General features: G+C 47.0%; 1 protein-coding gene and 1 pseudogene across 6 annotated transcripts in view; one reads left to right on the top strand and one right to left on the bottom strand.

Annotated features, from left to right (window-relative positions):
• Plekha7 (pleckstrin homology domain containing A7) overlaps window positions 1-20,536 on the top strand; it is a 212,180-nt gene that overhangs the window by 61,036 nt on the left and 130,608 nt on the right. The window lies entirely within an intron of this gene.
• On the bottom strand, window positions 2,532-4,974 carry LOC101611726 (annotated as a pseudogene).

Raw genomic sequence — 20,536 nt, 5'->3', positions numbered from 1 at the left:
AAATGTAAACAGGACTTTCATATATTTGAACTGGGAAAGACAAACCAGAACAACATGATCCTTTCCATTCAGACAGGAGGAGCATGCGTTGTTGCCCTAAAGTACATAGTACTCAGCAGGTATTAATCAGCCAAGAGCTCTGGTGCACGTTCTCTCAGTACAAGGTCTTGACTGTGTCAGTACAAGAATACGTGGAGTGTAAGAAGGGGAAGTCTTGCATGTCAGTGTTCGTCCCGGTCTTAGTAAACTGCCGTTCTGCAAGTCCCAATCCTCACCATCTGGCTTAACGTATTGAATCTTTGAGTTTGGAGAGAGTACATAGTTGTTCTTATGGGTTCTCTTTTCTTTTGATTTATTTATCCTTCTCTATATTCCTCACCAAAAGTTTAGGACTTTAAAGGTTTTTGCAGCTTATCGTCACTAGCATCCATGAAAAGACTTTCTTATAATTTTTGGTTTCTTACAGCTTTCTTAGAACTTCAGACATATTTTTTGGTCACTTAGTCAGCTCATACAAGGTACTTCAGTGACTACAGTGAAAGCTTGTGGTTCAAGACTTTCTCCTCTTCCCCCCCCCCCCCCACCACACAGCATCTCATGTAGTTTATGTTGCTCTGTAGTTCCTTGTGTAGCTGAAGATGATCTTAAACTTGTGATCCTCGGCTCTTCTTGTCCCAAGTGCTGGGATTACAGGCGTGTCCCACCATGCCTGGTTTCATGCGGTACTAAGAGTTGAACCTAGAGTCTTGTGAATGCCCAGCAAGCATTCTATCAACTGAGCTAGATTCCAGCCTCCAAGACTGGTCTGAGAGAACATGGAACCAGTGGGATCGCCTGCTGCTCCTCCAGCACTGCGCTTTCTCAGTCCCTCCTGCAAAGCTGGGGACAAAGGTCAAGCTGTCCCCTCCCCCCAGGCTTCTGGTCTCCCAGTATCGTTCATGAAGGTGGCTCCCTCCCCCCCATTAGGCTGAGTACCCCTTGGGAACAGCCTCATAGTCATTGCAGTGGGTGACATATTCACATGGCCTCTGAGCATTATCTGCAGAGTGAAAAAAATATGCCACTTGTAAAAAAATAACAAAAACCAAAAAACTATTTGAGCCAGGCATGGTGGCACACTCCTTTGAGCCCAGCATTCAAGAAGCAAAGGTAGGAGGATCACTGAGCTCAAGGCCAGCAGGGACTACAGAGTGAGAATCAGGTCAGCCTGGCCTAGTGTGATACCCTGCCTCGAAAAATGGGAAACAAAAACAAAAAACTATTTAAAAATGTTTGAAAAATAAAAAAAAAGACTTAAATTTAGCCAATTCATGAAAGAGCCTCATTAAAAATAGTAGCTGTCCTTTATTTATTTATCTATTTTTTTCGAGGTAGGGTCTCACTGTAGCCCAGGCTGACCTGGAATTCACTATGTAGTCTCAGGGTAGCCTTGAACTCACAGCAATCCTCCTACCTCTGCCTCCTGAGTGCTAAAGGTGTGCTCCACCACTCCTGGCTCTGTACTTTATTATTATTATTATTTTACTAGAAATAGTTGGTTCTCTTTAATTAGCTATTGATGGTATAATAAAATAAATTTAAGTGGCACCTAATTTAAACATTTCATACTTCATGGAAGGATATCTATAACACGTTAAGCCTAACTGTCAAAATAACACCTCTTTGTTTTAAGGAAGGATAAATGAAGGCATGATCAAAATCATGGTTAACAATGTAGATTCCTTTGGACACCTACAGATGATTTTGTAGGTATACTGGCAGGCACAATGTTGAAAATCGATCCACCAGATTTAGAAAGAAAAATATCCACCAAAATCTCACAACAAATCTTTTAATGACTAATTTTTGAACATTAAGATTGTTGTTTTAGGGAAATATTTTTGCTTTGGACATTTAATTAAATGTTCATTGTATTAAATAATTTCTAGAGAACTAAATTCTGTGTTTTGTACATATTAAAAGACCCACAAATATACTCCCCTCCCACTAGCCAAAGCTCAATTGTGCAGTGGTCTCAGCAGAAAATAAAAGTTCACAATTTAAACAGAATTCATAGCATTACAAAAAGTTTACATTTCATCATCCTAACAACAAAGATGGTCATGACAGACTCTCATGATCAGAATGTAAAAATATTTGTGCAAAACTGCATTAGTTGTTCTTACCGTCTAATAGGGGTAAAAACTAAGAAACACACAAGGACAAGAAATGAAGAAAAACTACACTGAAGGTAACTACATTCGATTTCAAACAACAGGGATTGGGATCAGACCACGACTAAACATGGAAAGAAAACGTGGCACCAGGAGCTGCAGGAGCAACAAATGACCCGGCGGTTTACCAGCTGAGAAACGCCAGGGTGGGAATGCCAAGTCCACCTCCACAGTAGCCATCCACCAGAGACTGGGGCAACTGCTGGCCGGAAATGCATTTCAAGTGTCTTTACTCATGGAATTTGCAGGTCATACAGAAACATTTAAGGAAGTGTCTTCTTCCCTCTCAAAGAGTGTTTCATGGGCTACCGTCAGTCCTCAGCAGAGCTGGATTACGGACTCCCTGGATTTTACCACACCAATCCACTTGGCTGGAATCTGAAGTTCATCTTCAATAAACTGAGCATAATTCTGTGAATTTACAGGCAATTCTTTACAAGTCCTTGCATTTGATATGTCTGTGTTCCATCCTGGGAGAGTCTTGTACTGAACTTCCACTTTATTTAAGACTTCTTGGTTTGCGGGGAAATGAGGTATGATTTCACCATCTAATTTGTAAGCAACTCCAACTTTGATTTCCATGAACATGTCCAAAATATCCAACTTAGTAAGGGCCAGTGCAGTAAATCCATTGATCTGAAGGAATCCCGGGAGGGGGACCCCACGCTCTGCCAGGATATGGCGACACCCCAAATCACTCACGAGAAGCGGTCTTGATGCAAACTGCAAGAGGATTTTATTCCAAGTGCGCTGGGGCCCACAGTCGTACACCGCGCAGGGGTAGAGGACTGCAGAGCCCCGAATGCAGGAACGGGACAGTTTTTATAGGGTTTCTAACAAAGCCTGTGCATTAGACCAATCATTTTTTAATATCAGGAGCCCGCAGGGTGTGAGCCAGTCAGTTTGTGCCACCCCATAGTTTCTAAGCCAATTAGTTTAATTTGTTCAAGCCCCTCGTGGACCAATCATTCTCTCTCTTTTTTTTTTTTTAATGGGCCTGCAATCAAAGCAGACTTTTGTCCTTTTTAAATTTTTATTTATTTATTTATTTGAGAGAGACAGACACAGAGAGAAAGACAAATAGAGGGAGAGAGAGAATGGGTGCACCAGGGCTTCCAGCCTCTGCAAACGAACTCCAGACGCGTGCGCCCCCTTGTGCATCTGGCTAACGTGGGACCTGGGGAACTGAGCCTCGAACCGGGGTCCTTAGGCTTCACAGGCAAGCGCTTAACTGCTAAGCCATCTCTCCAGCCCCCAATCATTCTCTTATGACCTTGGTGGTCAGCATTTGCGCAGGTCCTTGGGTGGGAGTAGCAGAGTGTAGTACCAGTCTCCTATGACCTTGGAGGTCAGCATTTGCGCAGTTCCTTAGGTGCGGGTAGCAGGGTATGGTATCAGCCTCCTATGACCTTGGTGGTCTGAGGCAGGCTGCTACAGCTTATGGTGCGAGCTACTAAGGCTTACAGTGTGGGCTATTAAGGCTTATGGTGCAGGCTATTTACAGAAACCAAATAAGTGGTTCACTTCATTATTCATTTCCCATCCTTGAGGGCTATCTCATGCCCTTTTTACCTAGTTTTATATTAGGAGCAGGCTCTGATATAATGAGAAGAGGGATTCTTTACTTGCTTCCAACAGAGAGTAAAGCCTGGAGTTTGAGGTATGCAGGGGCCCGCTTAAGCTCCCTTTGGAACGTGATAGTATTTCTGGGCTTCTGAATTCTTGGGCCTTTCAGATCATGTGAGCATATTTGAGTAAAACAAGGTTCAACAAACCAAACCTTCATTTTTCTTCCAGTAGTTACACCAAATTCTCTACCCCTTGTTTGTAATAATTCTCCAACTTCATTGTCTTGCTCTGTAGGAAAGGCACCAATACCAACTCCAGTGGTATATGCTTTCACAACTCCATATACTTCTCTAACATTTTGAGGGGGCCATACCCAAACCCATACAAACACCTCCAACAGTACAGTTTGACGAGGTTACAAAAGGGTAAGTCCCCAAATCAATATCTAATAATGCTGCATTTGTACCTTCCTCCAAGATTTTCTTTGGTGGTCCACGTAGGGCCTCATATAGGAAATAAACTCCATCTGTCATCGGTTTAATCCTTTCCATATAACCCTTGAGTTTTTGTAATTCATCTTCACTGTCTATTTCCAAAGTAGGGTATATAGATCTGTACTGGTCAGCTAGAACTTTGAACCTTTCAGAGAAGCCGGCAAAGTAGAAACAAGATCACACAGCCGAAGTCCACTCCGAGCAGCTTTGGAGGAGCAAACCGGACCAATGCCTTTTTCTGTGGTACCCCAGTTTTCCCTGTTTGTTCTTGTCTCTGCTGCTTCTGGATACCATCAGCTGCTTGATGAAGACAAATACTATATGAGCTCTGTCAGATGTAAGCCTTTTCTCCCAGCCTTCCAGACCTTTACTCTTTTGAACATTTTTTTCCGCTTCTTCAAACAATCCAGGTAGATGAAATACCACTCCATTTCCAATGAATGCAGTAACACTTGGATGTAATTCCTTCACTGGGTAAAAGGTGAAAATTATGTTCCACAGAATCTACAACACCTGTGTGGCCAGCATAACATTATTTCCTCCCTGGCAGCGGCATCCTGTGCCAGCAGATGCATCACCTTCCTTTTGCCTTCTGACCCCACCGTGCACCCAGCGCCACCATGACCTGGTTCCCTCCGCGTGGCCCAGTCACCGTTGGGCAGGGAAGATGCCGCTGGGTTGGGATCGGAGAGTGACATGGCTCCAGTGAGGCCAGAAGAGCCGTGGAGGGCTAACAGTGCGGGAACCACGTGCTCTACTGCCGCCAATGTGGAGGAAAAATGTCCTTTAACGTTTTTAAAGCCAACAAATTCTAAAAGTAGCTATTATGCTGAAAGCTTGGGAAACTTTTAAAGTAAAATATAATTATTTGTATTAGATTGGATTACGTATTAGCTGCAAATGGTAGAAAGCCTGAGGTGACCACAGCTTAAACACATTTATATCTCTCTCACATGCAAGTCTGGAATTACTAATCCCAGAACTATTTGGTTGCTCTCACAAGGTCTTCTGGACTACACACACTGTTTTGTTTTGGTGATGTCTTTAGTACGTGGATCACATGTATTACTAAAGGCCCAAGATGGCTCCCTGCAGCTGGGCACGATTGTGCACACCTGCAAACTTGGCCCTAGGTGGGCAGAGCCATGAGGACCATCGTGGATTGCTGTGCAGCCAGTGGAAGTGAGAAGTGGTGAACTCCAGGGTCAGTGAGAGACTGTCTCAGAGGTAAGGGAGAAGAGTGCCCAAGGAGCTGAAAGACTGTCCTGGGTCTTGTTCTGGCCTCCATGCATACACCACACGCACACCTCAGCCCTTAAATTAAAGATTTATAGGGGCTAGAGGGATGGGTTAGTGGTTAAGGCATTTGCCTGCAAAGCCAAAGGACCCTGGTTCGATTCCCCATGACCCACATAAGCCAGATGTATCATGTGGTGCATGCCTCTGGAGTTCGTTTGCAGTGGCTGGAAGACTTGGCACGTCCATTCTCTTTCTTCCTCTTTCTCTGTCAAATAAGTAAATAAAAATAAAAAATTTAAAATAAAAAAATAAAATAAAGATCGATAAAACGGACATAAGCAATATTGGCAGATTAAAAAAAGCAAGACGGCTTGCCGAGTCCCACATCACACCTGTATTCTAGCCACTGTGGTGGGGGCATCTCCCTCCCTTCTCATTTTGCTTCCTGAGCACACACTGTTCGCTCTTAGGAGTGAGTGGCCCCCAAGGTCCTTTGGGGCTTTTCCACTCATGTCCCAGTCATCGGAACTTGCACGGCTGCTTGTAGCTACGTGGCGATGCTCTCTGTCTGGGTTATGGCACACACACAGCGTCTGCTGCCCAGAGGAACAACTCCTGGGGAATTCCTGGGCACTGTGGATACGATGCATTGTCACTTAGCTGCGTGGAAGGACATTCAGGGCCCTGGTTAGGTGCTCTTGAGTCTCACAAGCTGTGTTCCTCACCTGGACCTGTGTTTCTTCTGAAGTCATGTCTGCTTTGTTGCATAAGCATGGGAATTGAGGGAGATAGCCTGTTTAGATATGGTTGAGCATTAAGGACACTGTCCTTTCTGAGCCCCAAGCTTTATTCTTTCTTTAAAATCTATAGTTGAGGGTTGGAGAGATGGCTCAGTGGTTAAAGGCTCTTGCTTGCAAAGCCTGATGGCCTGGGTTCAGTTTCCCAGTACCCACGTAAAGGTGGATGTATAAAATAGTGTGTGGGTCTGGAGTTTGTTTGTGGTGGCAGGTGGTCCTGGTGCACCTGTCTCCTCCACTCCAAGTAAGTAAAATATAAAATCTATAGTTGAGGACCAACTTTTCTAAAAAGGCTCCTTGATAAAATCGACCACAGGGTCCTTCACAAATAGGTGCCCAGTTTTGTCGAGGGACGTAGCCCATGTAGAGAGAGCAAGGCCTGCCACGTGCAGCACTGTCACCCCCCCCCCCCGCCCCAAAAGAGACACCTGGCTAGGTAATTGCGCAGAAATACTTCTCAACCCTCTCCTTTCTCATGTGGGTTTGTGTTGCTTATAAATATTTACATTTTAATTGACAAAGTGTGCTCGGTGGGGAAGATCAGGGTCTGAGATCCGGGAGTATCTGCCTTTCTAGCTGACTTCTGTCACTTGCCATCGCTGCTGCTCCATTTCTGTTAAACCGGGGCTCATATGAGCGTCTCTCTCATGAAGCAGATTCAGTGGGGTGATCTGGGTAATCACTTCTCAGTCAGCGTGCAGTACCTGGCTCCGTTGTGTACTGTTGCCTGCATCACGTCATCGGCGTCGTCTCCCCCTCACACTGAGCGTGCCTGGAGAAGGGTAACCGAACACCTCGCCTATGCAGTGGGGTGGCCAGACAGCTCACTGTGACTGCCTTTCCACCTCACCTTGAGCGCGATATTAACGCCTCTGAGCTTTGATCTTTTTATCTTTGCAGTATGGGTGATCCATGAGATTAGAAAGGTTAAATGAGATGATGCCGATGAATTCCTAGCCTGTGTCTGGTACACAGCGTGATGTGGGCGATACTGTTTAAAATAAGGAGAGGATGCTGGGGTAGGAAGAGTAAAGCTTTCCAGCTCTCAGGGAGCGAACAGTTGTGAGGGGGAGGCAGGCACGCAACAGGGGATTTCTTCACTTGCGACGAGTGCCAAGAAAGGATTCTTGGAGTGTTGTGAGAACACAGAGAGGCTGTCAGGGAGACATTGGACCTGGAATTTGACTGGGAAGTTAGGCAAGGGGTCGGAGTTGGGGAGAGATGTTTGGAGAAAGGTGTCATCATGGGTGCCTTGGCCCGCAGGAGGGAGAGGCTGAGGACAGGCATGCAGGCTCGAGGAGGGTTGTGTGTGGCTGAGCCCCTGGTAGCTGTAAGGCTGTGCTGGGCCAGTGGCGTTTGAGCTCTGTCACTGTGCTTAGAAGCTGGGACTCCCTTTTACATCAGGCCAAGGTTTCTCTTGGAAGCACCAGTGTGGTCCTCCCAGAGGAGAGGAAAGTAGGGGATGGCTCCTTGTGGACATGCACAGCACTCTTGCCCTGTCTTTCCCTGTTCCTGGAATGTCAGCAGCAGCTCTGGTCAGGAAGAGCTGGATCGCTGAAGCCTTCTAGGATGGCGTGTTTCCTCATTACTGCGGGCGCTCTCCAGTCCAGGGTCTCATCTGCCGATGTCCAACCTGCCCCTTGGCTGTCTTTTATCTCACAGGTTCTCAGGCTGGACCTGTGGCAGTGGGGAGACCGTCCTCAGCTCCACAGAACTCTGCTCTGTGCTGTGTCCCCTCCGGTCTCTGTTTCTTGCGCACCATGGTGCCTTCTGCCCCACTCTTTTTGAGACATGCTCTTACTGTGTAGTCCAGGCTGGCCTGGAACTCACGATTCGGCTTTAGCCTACCAGATGCTGGACTTTTTTAATAAGTATTTTCATACTTGCAAAGTGGGTTAGTGTAGTTTCTTCCCAAATAGAGACTATCAGAATTACCCGGAAAATGGCTTACAAATTCAGGGCTCTCCTAGGGCTAAAGAGATGGCTCACCAGTTAAAGTGCTTGCCTGCAAACCCTAACAACCTGGGTTCGATTCTCCTGTACCCACATAAAGCCAGATGGACAAAGTGGCGCATGCATCTGGAGTTTGGTTGCAGCAGGAGGCCCTGGTGTGCCCATTCTCTGTGTGTGTCTCTTTTCTTTGTCTCTCTCTGCTTGCAAATGATTGAATAAAAATATTTATAGAAGCTGGGCATGGTGGTGCACGCCTTTAATCCCAGATTCCAGAGGCAGAGGTAGGAGGATCACCATGAGTTTGAGGCCACTCTGAGACTACATAGTGAATTCCAGGTCAGCTTGGGCTATAGTGAGACCCTACCTCGAACCCCCCCAAAATACATACATATATATATATATATATGTATGTATGTATGTATGTATGTATGTATGTGTGTATGTATATATATATATATAAATCAGGATGTGTGTGTGTGTGTGTGTGTATATATATATATATATAAATCAGGAGTTCAGGGATATCCTTGGTTATCTAGTAAGTTGGAAGCCAGTCTAAGCTACATGAGACCCTGTCTTTGAAAAAAAAAAAAAAGGCTCTGACTGTGGGATTGATGTTCATTTTCCTATCAGGGGAAAGGAGGGACGGTACCAGGCATGTGCAATGAGGGCTTGAAAGCTTCAGACAGGTGCTGTCCACAAAGGCAGCTACTAGCCTCCAGGGGCAATTATTGCTCACTTGGAATTTGGCTAGTCTAGATTGATGAGAGCTGTGAATGTGAGAGGCTTATTATTAAAGCAAAATATCTTACTGGTTTTAAACTGATCATATGTTACAAATAATAATATTTTTAATATGTTGGATGAAAATGTATTAAAATTAATTTCATGTCAACAGTGTGGCTCCTTCGGGGCTGGGGAGATGACGTGGCAGTTGAAGGTGCTTGTTCCACATGCTTGTCAATTACAGTTCAGATCTCCAGCACCCACATAAAGTGGACACCAAGTGGACACATGCATCATCTGTAGTCTCAATGCATCCCATAGCACTGAGGAGCAGAGTCAGGAGAATCCTGATGCGTATGGGCCAGCTGCTCTGGCTTTCTCAGCAGCAAGACAGTGAGACCCCTGTTCCGATGAGGTGGAAGGACGTTGTTCTCTGACCACCACCCGTGCACCGTGGCACATGCGTGCACCCGCAGGGGATAATGACTATGGCTCCTGGCAAGTTTGCAGCTGCATGTGTGCCATTCTTCATACGTTGTCAGACACTGCTGAGTTGGGTTTTAAAGTAAACTGTGGGTCAGTGTAAACAGTTAATAGTGTTTTCTTCCTTTCCCCTGTGCTGATACATGGTCCTCCGGTCACCAGACTCTTGGTGTGCCAGGGCTGCTTTCAGAAGGTAGGTTTTGACTTTGAAGTGACCCAGAGCAGTTGTTCTGAGTCCTTCAGCCTGACCTTGGGTGTTGACAGTGTTACCATCAGTGGGGCTTGTTTTGAACTGGAACTTTGTGAACTCTGATCTAAAGGCATTTAGTGACTTACCTACTTTTTTATTTTCTATTTTTTGGCTTTATGAGGTAGAGTCTCTTTCTAGCCCAGGATGATTGGAATTCACCATGTAGTCTCAGGTTGGTCTCAAACTTAGAGCAATCCTCCTACCTCTGACCCCCAAATGCTAGGATTAAAGGTGTGCGCCACCACGCCCAGCTGGTAATTGATATCTTTTTTAAGGAGAATGTGAGGATTAAATGAAATGATGCCTATCCAGCTCGTGACATCTGCTTGGCTCGCGGTGCATGTTGATGCCATCACTGCTGGCTCTAGAGAGTCTGACCTAAGCCAGTGCTTCAGAGCTGCGAGTGCTCCGGGCAGGCGGAGGGGGACACTGGGTCATATTCTCCCATAGTGTGTCTCTCCATGCTTTCTGTTGCTCACAGTCTCTTCCTTTTGGGAGAAAGACCAAAAGAGACCTAGCTTGTTACCAGATACGTGGGTTACCTCTCATCAGTGAGTGGTTCCAAGCTGGATCCTCCTTAGTACCCTCTAGAGCCCTCCAGAGTAGGAGCTTGGGCTTGTGGTTTGGAGGAGGGCTTTCAGCTTTGAGACTGTGGAGCCTTGGTTTTGCCATTAACATTTGACTCAGCTGGGCAAGGAAGCTCTGTGAGGCGTAGGGGTACCTGTTTCTGAAAGTCACTTGTGACCTTGGTGGGGGGTTGCTGCCTACCCACATGGCCAGTGGCGGGGGTCACTTTGGAATTACCTCTAACATTCTTCCCCAGTGCAGGGTGGTGGTATTATTATTGGGTTTTTCAAGGTAGGGTCTCACTCTAGCCCAGGCTAACCTGGAATTCAGTATGTGTAGTCTCAGGGTGGCCTTGAAGTCACGGTGATCTTCCTACCTCTGCCTCCTGAGTGCTGTCCACCATGCCTGGTCTGAATGTAGGTTTTTTTCTTTCTTTTTTTTTTTAAATTATTTTATTTATTAGAGACAGAGAGAGAGAGTGAGAGAATGGGCACACCAGGGCCTCTAGCCACTGCAAACGAACTCCAGACGCATGCGCCACCATGTGCATCTGGCTTACATAGGATCTGGAGAATCTAACCTGGGTCCTTAGTTAGGCTTTGCAGGCAGGCACCTTAACCACTAAGCCATCTTTCCAGCCTCTGAATGTAGGTTTTAAAAATAATTATTAATTTCCATTTTAGTTAGTGTACAAAATAATGGGTTACATTATGATATGTTTATACATGTATATCTTAATCATCGTACTTTGCTTAACCTCCCATTTCATTCCCGTGTCCTTCCTCCTCGCTCCACCTCCTTTTTTTCTTGAGACAGGGTCTCTCCTGGCCCCAGGTAGTTTCAGACTCTTGATCCTCTCATCTCAGCCCCCTGAATGCTGAGGTGACAGTCCTGTACCGTTGCCCAGCCTTACTGAGTGTGGTCACTTCCTGGGGACAGGCACTGGGGTTGAGTTGGAGAGAGGTGTGTCCTCACCAGATATTTTAACCCAGAGAGCAGGGGACACCCAAGTGTGACCGGCACTCAGGCTTAAACTCTTTCCTGAAGTGACTTCAGGCCAAGTGGCTTGGGGCGGAGTAACTGGGACCTGCAGTCTTGAGAAAGCCAAATTCTGGCCTCATCACTTTTCCATTTTTGTTTGCTACTTGGACCTGCCTGTGGGGAGTGGAGTACAAATGCACTGATGCTCAGTGGATTCTTCTCTCTTTGGGGTACTGGATTAACCTGGAAGTCCCATACTAGGGAACGGCTTTAGTGACTGACATACACCCCCAGTCTGTGCTCTTTGTAAAATAATTATCTTAAGTTTCTACACTACTGATTATGTCAGGTAGTTTCTTTGCTTATAAAAGAGCCATTGCCTAGCCTGGCGTGGTGGTGCACGCCTTTAATCCTAGCACTTGGGGGCAGAGGTCAAATGAATGCTGTGAATTTGAGGCCACCCTGACACCACAATGTAAATTCCAGGTCAGCCTGAGCTACTACAGTGAGACCCTACCCCGAAAAATCTAAAAATAAAAGCAAAAAGCCATTGCCTGAGCGAGCATATGTCAGTGTAACACCTCTGGCGGCCAGTAGGGGGAAGAAGAGAGGAAGAGTCATTTGCCTACCTCAGTGGGGCTTCACTCTCCCAGCACCCCTCAGGGCTAGGTGCTGTGCTGGGTGAAGGGATGGGCCCATACCAGGGCGCCTGGTCCTGGAAGCTAAAGCCCAGCAGGGGGACTGCTTAGTCCACCGAGGGAGGCATTAACTTCTGGGGTTCATGAAGGACCCAGGCCCTTTTCCATCTGGCCCTGCCCTCACCTTTCTTGGCTCAGGCTCCTGTGGTGCTGGCAAACCCAGGCCCTTTCTGTGCCCTCTTAGTTTCTGACATGTTTCCTGTACCGTGTCTTGGTCACAGAAGGTCTGAGTGGCAGTGACCTGCAGCTGATCATTGCCACCTCCTTGTGGTCAGTCCTGCAGGTATCCTATGGGCCAGTGCAGCCTGCCCTTCCTGGTCGTTGCAGCAGTTCAGGGGCCTCTGCTTGGGATGGAGGGAAAACCTGGTGGGATGACGGCCGTGGGATGTGCGTAGCCAAGCCAGCCACGAAGGGAGGAAAGGAGAAACGGTGACTGTGAGTGACCTGCCTGTGCCTGGGTTTAAGTCTGGCATTGAGTTCCCTGTGCAGCAGCCCCTTCATATCAAGCACCCCAAACTTCAGGCCTCTACATTTTTACAATAGGAGGTACATTTTTGTTGTTGTTGTTGGTAAGGTAGTTTTTTGTTTTTTTTTTCTCCTCAAAGTAAGGTCCCACTGTGGTCCAGGCTGACCTGTAATTAACCATGTAGTCTCAGGGTGGCCTTGAACTCATGGTGATCCTCCTACTTTTGTCTCCCAAGTTCTGGGATTAAAGGCATGTGCCACCATGCCCGGTTTAAGATAGTTTTTTAAGAAATTATTTTACCAGACTTGTAGTCCTAGCTACTTGGGAGGCTGAGGCAGGAGGATTACAAGTTCAGAGCCAGCCTGGGCTACAGAGTGCATTCAGTACCAGGCAGGACAACTTAATGAGACCCAGTCTCAAAACAAAAGGCTAGGGGTGTGGTTTCCTGCCAAGCATGTCTCAGGTTCTGAGTTCAATCCCTAGTACAGCCAGAAAATGTTAAGTTTTTCATATGATTTCCATTATCCTTTGTGTCTCATTGACAACTGCTGTTGATGGTGTGCATGTTTTCCAGATGTTCTTGCCACGACACTGTCTTGGCTCCCTCAGGTACTGCTCCATTCTTAGGAAACAGCTGCCTAAAAAGTTCAAAAATGTTCCTCTGCAAGATCCTTTACTTTCTCCAATATTAAAAGCTTTATTTATGTCTTCAAACTGAGATTGCAGGACCAAAAAAAAACAAACAAAAAAAAAAAAACAGACAACCAACCTAGAGTTCCTGGAATTTTATCTGATTTTCAGAGATTTCCTCTTCCCAGGAGGAGAAACAGTTTTTTTCATGCTGATTTTTTCCTTACTGAGGTGCAGATGAAAGTGCAGACTGAAAGTGGCCATGGCCTCTCTTAGGTTCCAGCTCATCTCTCTCCAGCAGGTGCAGGTGAAGGTGTGGGAGGAGGCGGCTTCTGGCCGTCAGCGTGCAGTGTGGTCTGATAAGGTTTTCCTGCTTGCCTCCTGCCCTCATAGTTAGCAACTGGCCCTTTGAGAAGCAAATTGAAAAACAAAGCAAAATACTCAAGAAGCCAAAAAAGAGGTCTGGGGCACCTGTCTTAGAAAATGGGTCAGCAATATTTCAAAGAAAAGTTGTCATTGAAAGAGAAGCTCTTACTTGACGAGGCTGCTCTGGGCCCGGAGCACACTGTCTGCTGGGTGACCCTCCTACCTCTGCTTCCTAAATGCTGGGATTAAAGGCATGCTGCACCACACCCGGCGCCTGCTTGTTTGTCTGTTTATTTATTTCACGTAGTGTCTCACTGTAGCCCAGGCTGACCTGGAATTCACTCTGTAGTCTCAGGGTGGCCTTGAATTCACAGCGATCCTCCTACCTCTGCTCCCCAGTGGACTGGGGTTACAGACTCAGGTGGCCATGTCCAGCTGTTTATGTGGGTCTTGAGGATGGAATCAGGCCTCCCCAGGCCCTCATGCCTGCACAGGAAGTGCTCTTAACTGCTGAACCATGTCTCCAGCTCATGTTTTTCATATTTGAGTTTTTCAGTCAGCCCCACCTTATTGTCCAGGCTGGCCTGGGACTCACTAGCCTAGGCTGTCCTTGAAGTTGTGCCTATCCTCCTGCCTCAGCCTTTTTAGTTCTGGGACTAAATGCGTTCATCCCCACATCCAGCCTGTCTTTTCATTCTTTCCTTTGACACGGTCTTACTGTGTAACCCAGTCTGGCCTTGAACTTCATCCTCCTGTCTCATTCTTTCCTTTGACACGGTCTTCTGTGTAACCCAGTCTGGCCTTGAACTTTATCCTCCTATCTCATCCTAGAGACCTTTATCGTGTGACATCTCAAGCAGGCCCATGTCACTTGTTCTTGGAAATATTTATCACAGATGTCCATTTCCATCTGGTGATGCAATTATTTTGAAAATACATCTTCTCCATTAGAATGTAAGCTCCACGAGTCTAGTTTACCTCAGCCCTGGTGCAATCTTGGCAAATTATAAGCTCTCAGAAAATATATTTATTTTGAACAAATGGACAAGACCGGAGCAGTCATGGATTTTATATGACTGATTCCTTGTAGGGCCTTCACAGAAAGTCAAGACTCTTTCATGGGTACAGACTGCCCTTGTTTAGAGAACTTGACCTCCATGCCCAAGCCCATTCCCCCCCCCATGCCCTTCCAAGATTGTTGGCAATAAGAACGACTCCAGGGAACAGCGGTGCACCTGCTGATCGTCCAATGCTGGATTGGCACGTTGTGCCCGGTGCAGGTAGTCCAAACAGATGGGAGAACCAGCTTGTTCAAGGTCACATCACTGGTCAGTCACAGCGGGGTCCGTCTGGACAAAGTCTACGTGTGTCCCTTTCTGCCTGCTACTTCTGAGCCCAAGCCACAAGTGTCTGGTGAGTTGCTGCTCCGCATCTCTTGGCAACAGCAGCAGCTCTGGCACAGGCGAGGCTGCTGTCTGACAGCCACTGCGTTCCCGTCTCTCGGGTCTGAGGAGGAGAGAACCCGCACCTCAGGCTGGCAGTCAGTCTCAGAGCCATTCTCTCTGGTCTCTGCACATGGCGGATGTGTTTATTGCTCTTGTCACACTAGCTCCTGAAGCTCTGGCACATTAAAGTCGGATATTATTTTCATAAAAGCCACTGGGGAGGAAGGGAGAGGAGAGACTGTTCTGCTGTCAGAAGGAGTAATTGGATTTGCCCAGTGATTGTGGGATATGACAACATGCCAAGTGCATTTGATGGTGATTGTGATTCCAAATTTGTCAGGCATGTGTTTTTAATTACCTTGTCCCTGTTGTCATTATTTTAATAGAGACCTAATTTTGAGACTGGAGAGTCATTATTAAATTAAAACTTTCTGTGTTCACCAAGGTTGGTAAATGGGATGCTCTTGTGGCTCCGTGCTGCCACCTACTGTGTTCCTCAGGAATCATCATCTTAAAAAATAGCAGGCAATAAAACATTTCCCATAGCAACAAGGCATAAGTTGATCCGTCTGTTCTTCCCCAAGGTCGCAAGTCCTCAGGGCCAGCACATAAGCGTCTGTCCTCACCGTGTGTTTGAGGGGTGCCAGGACGCTGTTTCAGCGACTCCTAGCGATCAGAAAAGCTAGACAAAAGTGCCTCTTTGACTTCTACACCCTTGAGAATGTGCCTGCTCATAGCATAGGCCACCCGCACACGGTGGGGGGGGGGGGCTGAATAGCAGCTGCCTGCGGTGGATGCTAGAGAGAAAGTGTCCCAGGAAGGCAGCCCAGGACTCTCTGTAACCCACGGCTGCTTGGGTCTGTCTTTGGCTCACTGGTCTCCATGAGGATCTTGGCTCATGGAATGAAGAAAGACCTAATAATTTTTATGTCTCAAAGTTGTGCTGCCCACCTGCTGATGGCTTCCGTCTCAGGCTTGTTAGTGTGTGGGGAAGGACACTTGAGAAGAGCAGCAGCCCTTTCTGCCCGACGCCAGGTGAGGACAGGTGGACTCAGACGCTGGCTGCTTCCTTTGGTGGCTTTGACAAGTCTCTTGGAAGACTGAGTAGCAGGTTTTGAGCTGGCATCCTCTTCCTGGGTTGAATGGCAGCACCCCCCAAATCACCCATCCATGTATCGTGCATAAGAGCTCACCTCTTCCTCTCCAAGATTATTGTTTACACAGTTAGCTAGGAAAAAAGAAAAGAAAAATGTCAATGCTAATTATAGCTACCTTTAAAATATGTTTTATTGGGCTGGAGAGATGGTTCAGCTGTTAAAGTTACTTTCTTGTAAAACCTGTTTGCCTGGGTTTGATTCCTGAGTACCCAAGTAAAAGCCAGATGCAAAAAGTGACACACACATTTGGAGTTTGTTTGCAGAGGTTGGAAACCCTGGTATGCCCATTCTGTCTCTGCCAGGTGTGGTACTGCACACCTTTAATCCCAGCACTTGGAAGGCTGGGGTAGGGGGATTTTCTGAGTATGAGGCCAGCCTGAGACTGGGCTAGAGCGAGACCCTACCTGCAAAGTGTATGGACCTGCGTTTGACTCCCTACTACCTATGTAAAGTCAGATGTACAAGATGGCACATGCATCTGGAGTTCCTTTGTAGAGGCTAGAGGCCCTGGTGTGCCCATTTCCTCTCTCTCTCATAAATAAATACATAAAATATTTTTGAAAATCTTTACTGACAATTTCCATAAGTCTGGACAATAAACTATAATAATTCCCTCTCTCACCCCATTTCCCTCCTCCTAAATGCACCCTCCATTGAATCTCTTCTTTCTAATTAGTCTCTCTTGTATTTTGATGCCAGCATTATTTTATTTTATTTGTATTTATTTATTTATTTTTGCGGTAGGGTCTCGGTCTAGCCCAGGCTGACGTGGAATTCACTGTGTAGTCTCAGGCTGGCCTTGAACTCACAGTGATCCTCCTACCTCTTACCTCTGCCTCCCAAGTGCTGGGATTAAAGTCATGCACCAACACATCCAGCAGATGCCATTGCCCTTCTCCCCCATTATGGAGGTCTTGTGCAGGTAGTGTCGGGGGCTGAGGACGTGGGCATCAAGGCTGTTTGTGTCTGCAGTATTTATTTATTTATTTGAGAGCGACAGACACAGAGAGAAAGAGGCAGATAGAGAGAGAGAGAGAATGGGCATGCCAGGGCCTCCAGCCACTGCAAATGAACTCCAGACACGTGTGCCCTCTTGTGCATTGGGCTAATGTGGGCCCTGGGGAATCAGCCTCGAACTGGGGCCCTTAGGCTTTACGGGCAAGTACTTAACCACTGAGCCATCTCTCCAGCCCTATAGCTGCTTTTATAACATGAATGTATCAAATTATTGTAAGTATTTTACCTGGCTGGAGAAATGGCTTAGCCCTTAAGGGAGCTTGTTTGTGAAGCCTGGTGACTGGGTTTGATTCTCAGTACTCTCGTGCAGGGCCAGATGCTTCTAGACAATGTTTGGGCAAGGGGTAAGATGACTAAAGAATGAAAGGGCCCGGTCCGGGGAGGTTGTACGTTGTATTAGGAGGTGAAGCCAATGCAGACAAGGAGACGAGGACAGCATGCTAGCTGCTGACGCTGACAGGCAGGGACTTGGTGTGGCCAAGTTGGTGTGGTCATTTCTTAAAGCTGCTTGAGGTTTGGAAGGCTCGGTGTAAACATGGCTGCCTTATTTATGCTCCTGACATTTCCCCTGGACCTCAGAAATTGCTTTTCTTCCCTTCCTGTCCTCTAGCACACTCCTACTTTCTGTGAGCATTGAGGTATCCATACAAAGCTATTTATTTATTTCTTATTACTATTTTTTTTTTCGATTTCTTGAGATAGGGTCTCATGCTAGCCCAGGCTGACCTGGAATTCCCTCTGTATTCTCAGGGTGGCCTTGAACTCGCAGCCATCCTCCTATGTCTACTGGGATTAAAAGTGTGAGCCACCATGCCTGGCTCATACAAAGCTATTTTGTCCTTTGGAAGTACTGTCCCCCAGTGGCTGCTGGGCGTGTTGCAAGAGTGAATGTAGAAGTTGGCTCTGGGAGCTTTTTATGGTCATGACACTCTGGCCTTGCAGTGGCTCCAGGGCCTGGTGTCTACGTGGGCTACAGTGATCAGAGTGATCAAAATAAGCAGGATTGAAGTGGGAAAGGGATGCCCGATGCTGATAATCCCGCTCTCAGAGCCCATTCCCCTCTTCCTCGGGGGGCCAGGGTGCCTCGTGTGGCTCCAGGAAGCTGATGCAGGGTGTGGAGCTGGGTGCCGACTTTACTGGGCTCCCATGGGGCAGGCTGGGCACAGTCTCAGTAAGTCCCTGCCTGTCACAATGCGCTTGAGGTCCATAGGTGGGAGCCACCCTCCTGTCCACCAGTACCAGGTCTCTGGGTGCCGAGGACCCACCGATGACATCTGCCCTTCCGCAGTGGAGGTGCCCCCGCTGCTGCAGCTCTCGGCCTGCATGGCTTCTCCAGAGTGTCCCAAACATATTGCCGATGAGCTGGCATCTTCTTTGATTTGTTGTCCCCTGTGCTTCGTACCTCAGGAAACAGCCCTGGCAGCCAGTCAGTTTCTTGAACCAAAAAGCTGGAAACTGCCTTTGTTTTTCTTTCCCTCTTGCCTGTTGTAAATCCCATCAGTAAGTCTTGGCTTTGCCACCGGGACGTTTGGCACATTTTCCCTTGTTGCCCTCTGCCAGCCCCATCTTCTCTCACTGTGCTCCCTCAAGGGCTCTTCACGCGTCTCCTGACTTCTGCAGTCAGGCTGGCTTTGCTGACTGAGGTGGGTGACTTACTGCGCCCCTCTGCCCAGATTTTGTTGTTTAGATTCGGGACGATAACAGAACTCACAGCAGGAAGGTTCTTGGAGGGCTGATGGAGATCACACACACAGCTAAGAAGTGAACGAGTGGCTTGATTTATCGTCTCTGATCCTCTTGCTGTTCTCTGTGTAGAGGCCACAGAGATGTGTGTAAGAAGCAGGTCCGATCCTGTCTTTCAAGCCCATCCACGGGGATTGGAGACTGAATTCCCAGGAGGTATTTCAGCGCCCTAGATAGCCTCCCCTAAGCTGCCTTCCCAGCTTTGTCTTCGCCGCCCTTCCCACTGGCCACCGGGTTCCTGCCTCACTTTCCTTCCTTTGCAGGAACACTTAGTTTCTCCCCATCCACTCTAGCTTTCAGGTTAAGGGGACACACTGGGAGAGGCCTTGCCTCATCACAGCGCCCCCCTCATCTCAGCTCTGGGTTTTTTTAAAAGAATATTTTATTACTTATTTATTTATTTATCAGAGAGAAAGAAGTGGGGGACGGGCAGGGAGGATGGGTGCGCCAGGGCCTCCAGCCATTGCAAACAAATTCCAGACACTTGTGCCACCTTGTGCATCTGGCTTACATGGGTCCTGGGGAATTGAGCCTGGGTCCTTTGGCTTTGCAGGCAAGTGCTTTAATCACTAAGCCATCCCTCTAGTTCCACGGCTGTTTTCTTCTAGCACACACCCATATCTGAAGTCTTGTTTACTTTGCTTATTTGTGTAGTATCTGTCCTCTGTCTCTTGTCACTACCCTATCTCCGCTGGTTTTGTGCTTTCCTTGGAGAAGGCCTTGATTTATCAAGGGTTTAATTAGTGATAACTGCCACTTATTTAGTGTTTTCTATGTCCCATACACTTGTATAATTCTGTTTCTCAGTCCTCCTAACAGGGATAGTAGTTTTAATCCCATTTTATTTTATTTTACTCTGCTTGTTTAAATGTGTGCCAAATGGGGTGTGGTGGCTCACACCTTTTTCAAAAAATTATTTTATTTGCAAGTAGAGAGAAACAGAGAGACACACCGAGAGAATGGATCTTTAGCCACTGCAAATGAACTCCAGATGCATGTGCCACTTTGTGCATCTGGCTTTATGCAGGTACTTGGAAATCAAACCCAGGTCCTTAGGTTTTACAGGCAGGCAGGCGCCTTAACCACTGAACCATCGTCTCCAGCCCTAATCACATTTAATTTTAAATATATATATATATATTTATTTATTTGAGAGAGAGAAAGAGGTGGGGAGAGAGAGAGAGAAATATGGGCATGCTGGGGTCTCCAGCCACTGCAAACGAATTCCAGATGCATGTGCTGCCTTGTGCATTTGGCTTACGTGGGTCCTGGAGAATTGAACCTGGATCCTTTGGCTTTGCAGGCAAACACCTTAACTGCTAAGCCATCTGTCCAGCCCCCTAATCATATTTTAGAATCAAATAAATAGTGAAACTCAGGGGAGGAAAAAAATTGGCCCAAGGCTACCCAGCTGGGAAGAGAGTGAGCCTAGATCTTAAATCTAAGTTCATGGACTTCTTAGGTGATCAAACTGGTTGAGTTGAGAGCTTTTACCAGGCTAATGAGTGAGGCTGAAACTGTGCCCATCTGTCAAGTGAGCCTCCTGAGAGAAGTGCTATGCCCTCTTTTTTGGGGGCATTCATCTTGTAGTTTTGTCACTTAGGGCCAGAGCTCATAAGAGGTACCCATTGACTTCTCAGCTTCAGTTACCAGTGGATACAAGTCCACCTGGCCCATGGAGGGTAGCCACGTGTGTTAAACTTAATGGATTTTTGTTAGGATGTCTCACGGTTTGGGCTGTA

The sequence above is a fragment of the Jaculus jaculus genome, chromosome 3, assembly GCF_020740685.1.
Source record: "Jaculus jaculus isolate mJacJac1 chromosome 3, mJacJac1.mat.Y.cur, whole genome shotgun sequence".
Classification (NCBI taxonomy): domain Eukaryota; kingdom Metazoa; phylum Chordata; class Mammalia; order Rodentia; family Dipodidae; genus Jaculus; species Jaculus jaculus.
Note: the sequence above shows the minus strand (reverse complement) of the source record. Positions and strands in the feature narration are given on the sequence as shown.